This window comes from Anguilla rostrata, chromosome 5 (assembly GCF_018555375.3).
Source record: "Anguilla rostrata isolate EN2019 chromosome 5, ASM1855537v3, whole genome shotgun sequence".
Classification (NCBI taxonomy): domain Eukaryota; kingdom Metazoa; phylum Chordata; class Actinopteri; order Anguilliformes; family Anguillidae; genus Anguilla; species Anguilla rostrata.
The window spans coordinates 27,805,175-27,813,640 of NC_057937.1; the positions used below are offsets into that span (position 1 = coordinate 27,805,175).

At 37.3% G+C, this 8,466-nt stretch overlaps 1 long non-coding RNA gene across 1 annotated transcript in view; it reads left to right on the forward strand.

The window, feature by feature from the left end:
* LOC135255029 (uncharacterized) overlaps window positions 1-5,072 on the forward strand; it is a 32,713-nt gene extending 27,641 nt beyond the window's left edge. Inside the window, exon 3 of the long non-coding RNA XR_010330049.1 lies at window positions 5,000-5,072. This is a non-coding gene — a long non-coding RNA (uncharacterized LOC135255029). The remainder of the gene's footprint in view (window positions 1-4,999) is intronic.
* Window positions 5,073-8,466: the final 3,394 nt, after the last annotated feature.

Below are 8,466 nucleotides of genomic sequence, written 5' to 3' on the forward strand. Positions count from 1 at the left end.
AGCAGACTGAATGCTCAACAGTGCCCTGAGAGGATTAGCCAGAATTTAAGTACTAAACACAAAGTGCACAAAGTGAAAGACCGTGTGCATTTTTTGCATCAAGCCAACAATTCTGTCCAAGACCAGCAAATCCTATCCACTTTGCGAAGCACCCCGATAATTGATCACATGGTGAGAGGTTTGCTCAATTCTAATTTCACCTCATGCTATGCCAATGCCACAGTACAGTGTCTTCTTCATTGTCAGCCATTGAAGCACTCTCTAAAAAACAGTGAGCAAACAGTTCTCAAGACCTTTGCAACTAAGTATGATGAACTACATTTTCAGTTTCTTTGAGCACTGAAGAGATTTGTAACTTTATGGGAGAACCTTTCAATACACCTCAGCAGCAAGATGTTGCAGAATTCCTCACACAAATGTGTGCCAAGTGCCCTCAGATATCAGATTCGCTGTCCTTCAATGTTTCTCATGAAAGATTATGTAAGGACTGTGGCCACCTAACGTCATTGTCAGAGTTGGGCCACATTTACTCTCTCCATCTTAATCCCAGTGCACACAACATGTCTATTGAAGACACAATAAAATCAAAGGAAAATTGGACAAAACTAGCCGGACACAGATGTTTCTCTTGCCAATCTGAGGACTTGGTTGAACGTGACCGTTTTGGTCAAACGGGAAGATTGTTTGCTGTCCAGCTAATGCTTTGGAAAGCAGAAAGGCAAGGAAATGTTACACAAATTACAAAGCGGAAAGATGTGAAGTTTCCTGCAGCACACAGGAGCAAAATAGTTTTTGGAAAACACAAGTACAGGCTGTCCTCCATTATTTTACACAAAGGACAAGACATTTCTTCAGGACATTATATTTCTGTATTTTCAGTACCTGGAACTAAAAAGTGGGTGCATGCCAATGACACGAAGACTACATTGGAACCATGGCCAAAAAATGCAAAGGATATGTACATGGCCTTTTATGAAAAGATGTAACACTTAAGGTACAATTCAAACCTTACACATTGAGGTTAAGCAAAATAATATTCAACCACATGAAAACATACATGGGACTGCAGTTACTAACATGGCCAAAAATGTATGTATTACATAGAAAATCAGCAACAAATATTGTATATACTGTAAATATACAATGTATATATGCTACTTTGCCATAAAAAATGTAAAAGTGCAGGGTAATGTGTATTTTTAAGATAACCTGTTGCATCTGGAGTTCTGGCATTATGTAATCTGTTCAGTACTATTTACATAATATGTTATAGTTCTTAGTTCTTATACATTTCCTATAAAGTTCTTCCATATCACAATATTGCAATGGCAAGTGTACACACAGCTGTCTGTTATTGATGTAATAATGACAAATATATGTGAAATATTCTTTTGACATGCTTGTGTCATTCTTTACCATACCTATAATTAAGCATAACCCATTAAAAACACTTACAGTACCACAATCCATCAAAAAAAAATTACACTTCCATTTATTTGTAATTCATGTTAACAGAAAAATGACTGAATCTAGGCCTGTGTTTCTTTTAGCAAGAATGTATGTGTGTTTGCATGTATGTATGTGCATCCATGGTTCTCTCTCATTTATATGCATTATTATTATCAGTTACACATAATAAACACAGTACAAAAAGAAATGATATCTTTAAAAAAAAAACACGTTTTCAACGTACAAAAAGGCCAAGTTACTCACGCATACAAAAAATTAATTATAAGTCATTAAAATAAAAAAAACTTGCAGAGCCTAGGCCTGCGATTAAAAGTATTGATATCAAAACGGGGCCAAGTTACAACAAACAATATTGGCTATCTTAGCTTACACAAATTAAACAAGCTCTATTCCAAAGCAATGCTACCCAATGTTTCCTAAATCATTTCATGTAACTTGGCCCTGTGTTTTTCCATCTTACCATCTGAAGAGAATGTGGTCGTTCTAAATTTATGTCACATCAAAGTGTCAAGTGTCAATTGCCAAATCATTTATAGTGGATCTGCAATTCAGCTGTTACATTTAAATATCATAAAAATATATAGTATATGTTAAAACAGTTGTCTGAATCTAGTGTTTGTCTGTATGAACAATACATTATGAATAAAATTGGTTGTTGGTTGTTGGTTTGTGGTTGTTGGTTTGTGTTGGTTTGTGGTGGTTGGTCTGTGGTTGTGGTTGTTGTGGTTTTTGTTGTTGTTGTTATTATTATGTTTTGAAAATAGTGTTCACAAATAAGATTTAAAAAATTATTTTACATTGTAAAATTAATTACACTTATTTTACTTATTTGGCTAAACTTCATCTGACTGAGAAACATATGGTATATTAATGGGGAAAACATATGTGCATGGGTTTGTAAGATTCAATATTTATTTAATATGAATTTATATATTTTAATATTAATTATTATAAATATTTGTAATTGTCTGTTTATCTATTCAATCCACCACCATTCTGTAGTGTAAATTATTGTATGTTTCTTGGTATAAATATCTGTTTGTAAATAGCCGCGTTTCCACCGCAGGAACTAGGGTCTAAATTTAGTTCCTGGGGCTTTATTTTACCCCCCAAAAAGTTCTTGCTCGGGGGGTAGTACTTTCCGAAAGTACAGGAACCTTTTGGGTGGAGCTTGCAGCGCTGAACATTTCTGATTGGTCGAGTACTCGCAGCATTTTTTTGTGTTTATTTTCAACCGCCATGTTTGAAAATATGCAGCCGCAAACCAATTTATTTTCATAATAACTTCAAATCAAACTTGTATGTTATGCGGCGCAGTAGCCTAGTTTTGGTTATAGCCTGCCAACGTCTTGGAATTATAATGTGTGCTCTTCTGTTCTTTTCTTGCTTTAGTATTCGTTTTATAAAATGCTAAGCATTCATGCTGGGACAGCATATTACGTACCAAAACATTCAAACGGATTAATTCGGTTGCTGAATATTTTCTTCCGGATTTTCTTTGTTAGCCCATTGTAATTGACTCAAAACGTTTGATACAGTTATGTGAGGTATGCGGTAGTTCTGTGTAATTAACATTGGTGATACAGTAAAAGCAAACTGGAAATCACCTTCCGCACTTTTTGTCAGGGTAAAATAACAGGTTAATTCTAGTAATCGTCCCTTTAGCTTTTTCAGACTGCCGTAATTTTACTCCATTTTACTGCCATTCTTCAATTCCACGAAAAGACCAGGAAGACTATGGACTAATTTATGGTGCATGGTTCGCATCTGGAGGGCACACTTCGCTGCTCGGCTAGCAGTAACTTCGAAGGAAAGCAAACGGTGGCTGTACCACTACTAATTTAAATTTTCACGCAAGTCCGAGTTTTCGTTCTATTCTTGTCATTTTGCGATTTGCCTATATGGAATTGACGATGAGAAAGTAATCAAACAGCAAATTGTTTACAACGTGTGCATGTTTTCTGCTGTTGTTGCCAGTTATATTGGAAATGTGAATGCATTCTGTCGCTTCAGATGTCAAGACATGAAAGCGAATGTTCGCATGAAAACATAATGAATGTGTTTGAGAGGATTATAAAACAGTTACAATCTGACTATTGGCCTGTTATATACTATTTGTTGCATAACAACGGTCCAAATTCAACTACCAACAACATTTTTGCTTGGCAACGGTAAAATATGCCCAAACGGCTGCAGAATAATATTTCAATTCCAGGTGATTAAATCGATAAAAATCAATAAATACAAAAGAACCATATACAGTCATTGTTGGTAGCCCGTTGTATATAAGTGGAATAAACCCCACCGGGCTGTCCCGGTTATTAGAAAATAATTTAGGCTACTTCGGTGGTAGTATGGGGTTACAGAAGAAATCATAGGACAGATGAACGGACGACAACCTCGCTTTTTCATACGTCATTGGGCTAATTTGCCTAATCTTCGCGGGACTTTAGACCGCGGTGGAAACGCAGACAACAATGGGCTGAAGGAACCTTTTAGTTCCTTGAAAAGTAGTTCCTGGGACTAAAAGTTCCGGGTAATTTTGGTGGAAACGCGGCTAATGTGTATGCTATATGCTGCAATGAAAATTGTCCCATGGGGATAATAAAGTATTCTATCTATCTGTTTATCTATGTACAGTATGTATACATAATATTTATCCATCCATTATGTATACCCGCTCATCCTGAGCAGGGTCACAGGGGGTGCTGGAGCCTATCCCAGCGTGCATTGGGTGAGAGGCAGGAATACACTGTGGACAGGCCATAAATCTATCGCAGGGCACAGGTTCACTCACACACTCATACCCATGGGCAATTTAGAGTCTTCAGTGAGCCTATCAGTCTTTGGACTGTGGGAGGAAACTAGAGGACCACCGTGCCGCCCACATACCATTTCTGGAGTTTCATTTTTGTCAGCCTTTAAAGCATTCATTTGAATGATGTATTCTTCCATGAGGCAATTTTTGTTATCTGACACTGATGTGACATAAATTTAGAACGACCACATTCTCTTCAGATGGTAAGATGGAAAAACACAGGGCCAAGTTACATGAAATGATTTAGGAAACATTGGGTAGCATTGCTTTGGAATAGAGCTTGTTTAATTTGTGTAAGCTAAGATAGCCAATATTGTTTGTTGTAACTTGGCCCCGTTTTGATATCAATACTTTTAACCGCAGGCCTAGGTTCTGCAAGTTTTTTTTATTTTAATGACTTATAATTAATTTTTTGTATGTGTGAGTAACTTGGCCTTTTTGTACATTGAAAACATGTTTTTTTTTAAGATACAGTGTACAATGATGAGATTTTAGCCTATTCTTTGATGCAACACTTGTGTGTTGGGGGATGGCCATTCCATTTTACAGAGTTGAGGAGAGCTCTAGAGTTGATCTGTCATACAATGACTAGATAATAACACGGTGTTTGATGCAACAGTATATACTTTGTTGGCTTCATTGAAGTCTTGTGTGGAAATCCTTTACAGGACTACAAATGACAGTCTTGTACATTTTTTTCTATATTCACAGGAGTCCTATAACAAAATGTATGAGATGAATGCCAAGAACCACCGAGCTTCAGCACCAACAGGAAACGACAATGTGAATTTTGAAGTGTGAATGTAACCATCCAATGGCTACCCCAGATGAATTAAACAACAACATTACCTGGGACAAGTGCTACGGCACTAAAATCCCCCCCCCCCCCCCACTCAATATTTTTTCTATTTTTTTTATCCACTGGCAGCGCTAATGTTGACATTACCTCAGGTGGTCTGTAGAGTGATAATACTTCCTCCAATCTGTTCTGTCAACGTATAAAGTTTGCTGGGCAGACTTGGTTGTGTAACTAAGTTACACCCCTAGCAAACCTGCATGCATTTTGTGTACCAACCACGCAATTCTTGGTCAAAATACGCAGGTACGAAAAGCCAGCTGAAACTACGCAAAAAAAAAAAAAATTGTAATTTAATTACGGAAAATAATCAATTAATACAAAACAATACCGTACATTTATTCAGTGTTTAAACTACATCCATCTGATTGAACCAGATGCTACGACCTTGTGCTTGTGGTTCTGTAACCCCTCCCGGACCCACTCAACATCCACTGATACGCAGCAGTACTTTATTATCCACCAAGGCGTAATGCTGCATTGCTGAGGTAAAATAGGAAGTGGGGAGTAATAATCAAGCACAAAAATGTAACCGTAATGTTAACATATAAAACATTAAAACATGTTAGGTAACTTTACGAGATGATGCATTTCAAGGGGTATATCCTAATGAGATAAATTTGTGTAGTTATCCGTAGTAGTAGCTTGCATGCGATTTAGCCTCGTTACGAAACGTGTGAATAACTGATGGAGTAATTTAGCTGCAATAACTCAAAAGCTACGGAGACTCCCTGTTCAAACTTTGAATCACGCACGCTCTGTTGGAGCAAAGTGACCATTGCAAAGGTGTTTGACTATAGACTGCTAATGTAGCAAATAATTCCTATTATCGCAGCCAGTCACCCGACCAGCCTTGCAGTTAGAAAATAATCCTGACGTCAGATGACGAGGATACTAACAAGGAGAAAGAGAGAGAGAGCAGCAGACCTACTAAAAAGAAGCGAGTCCATGCCCCTCAGAAGTTCCTCGCAAAATATCAGGAACAATGGCCGTGCCTCCGCCCCTCAAAACTTCCGCACCATGCATGTTGCACATTTTGCAATTATGATCTTGACATTAGCCACCAAGGAGCTTCAGGTAATAATTTAGCTAAACCTCTAGTTACAAAAGCCTACATTCCTAGATAATTTTTCAATTGAATACTATTTTTTTCATTAGGCCTAGCCTATATGATGTGTGCCTATATAAACTAATTTAATTATTTAATAAAAATGGAAATCATGAACAGAAACTTGGTTTTATTCATAATTTATAGTGTTTTACATCGCAACATAAGTTTTTTTTTTTACATTACAACATAAGTTTCTGTAAATACTTGAAAATTAAAACATATGTTACCATATATATATCTGGGTCAAAAGAGGATAAGGAAGCATGAAATATACAAAGATGTACTTATTACTGCTTGTAACATTTCACTTATTTACATTGTGTCATATTTATGATATTGTTATATTCACATTGGTCGTAAAAACAACTAGTCTTTGCCAATAATTCTCAGAACTTTAGTACTGGGGGCTAACTAACTGGCCTAGCTGTTAGCATAGGGGCATTGATAGCATACCCTGGGCAGTGTCAGTGTAGTGGCCTGTAGTAGCCTGTGGCCTGCTTTGTTAGAATACATACCACTCACAATGTATCTGAGTGTCTTTCAAGAGGTTTGCATTACTCTCTAGTGTAAGTGTGTTTGTTGGTTGCTCAGCTGTCTTATGTTTGATACACTGATTTACTGTGAAGCTAGAACATCACAAAAAATTTTGTGATTAAAGTAATAATCTCAAAGATTTTCATTAAAATAAATGTCTGTTAAGTCACTATCTATCGCTTAATTAGGTAACACAATGGTGATTGAGCCTATTATTATATTAATTTATATTATTATTATTATTATTATAATTTATGATTAAAGAACTGGGTGTCTGTGGCGACATTCCCGGGAAAAAATCACAAGCGGCGCATAGATAGTGACACGTTTTCATTACCCATCAGTGGTTGGTCCGCCAGAGAGGGTAGGCGGAGCTAACGCAACAGGCTTGCTCTTCAACTCACTTGTGTGTGAGCGGCGTACTGTTTTTTCTGGCGTCTGCTAGCGTTAAAGGTGGGGGGGTTATGGAACCCTAATAAGTTTTTGTGTAACATGAGAGGTCATATTATTTGTTGATGTAGATTTCGTATTACATTTGATGACAATGTAACATTACTAAATTACATAGCTATTTGCACAGCTAAAGCTAGCTACCGGACCATGTCAATAAAGGCAACATTAGTTTAGACAACGTTCCGCACAGTATCCATCTCTCATATTAGGTAACGTTGCGTTAGCTAGCTAGCTAATGTAATTAACACAATCTAATGTCAGAAAAAACGCTAGCTAACGCTACTGACCGGTACCGACCTCGCAAACCGTCTCTCGAATGCAATGCTACCTTGTTGCAGCGTTGCAATGTAGCTAACTAAAGGCCAGTTCAGATCAATGATTCGCAACGAGACTGGATGCAACTTGCAAAATTGCAAGACGTCTGATTGTAAACGTTCTAAAACTGCACTTGGCGATTTGACATGGTGGGCCTTTTGAGACCCTAGGCAATGGCTTCAGAGGCTCTGCAACTAACCAGTTCATACCGCTGCAATTTTCTCTGCAACATTCTAAAACCGTTTCGTCTCGTTGCGAATCATTGATCTTAACTGGCCTTAACGTTACCGTTATTTACAAGTTCATCAATATATAAGCTGGGGTATAGGTGGAGCAGAGCCGGGTCTGATTTCTGTGTAAAGATGTCAAGCCGGAGAAAACAAAATAAAAGAATACGGCAGTATGGATTAGCGTTGTTATTATTTTATTACGCTTCCTCATATGTTCCTTCAGCCTTGATGCCCTTTTTTGATGAAATCTCCTTTGTTTTTGTTTTATTCTTCTTATTCTGATTGCTAATTTAACACCCAGCTCAGCTTTATTCTCTAACAGTTTAGCTAGCAAAACCAGAAACAAGGCAGTTTTTTTCAAAAATATCACACAACAATCATTCACGATGATGATGCACGAGATACATAATTGCACGAGCCACAGAAAATCCGGGGAATTCTTCTCTGCAGTGTTAAGATGTTCATACCGAGCAAAAGGTGGATAAAGAACGTTTGTGGAAATTGATCATCACTAATTCTACCCCAGGTCTGCTACAGCATTTTAACCCAGCTCAGCAGTGTAAAGACAGCTTAAGTTAGCCTAATGTTAGACAATGAATGAGTATGTACATAACGTTACTTGTATAACAACCATTTTTTGTATAGTAAATAATAAGCGTAATAGTTGGCGTGGCCCAGG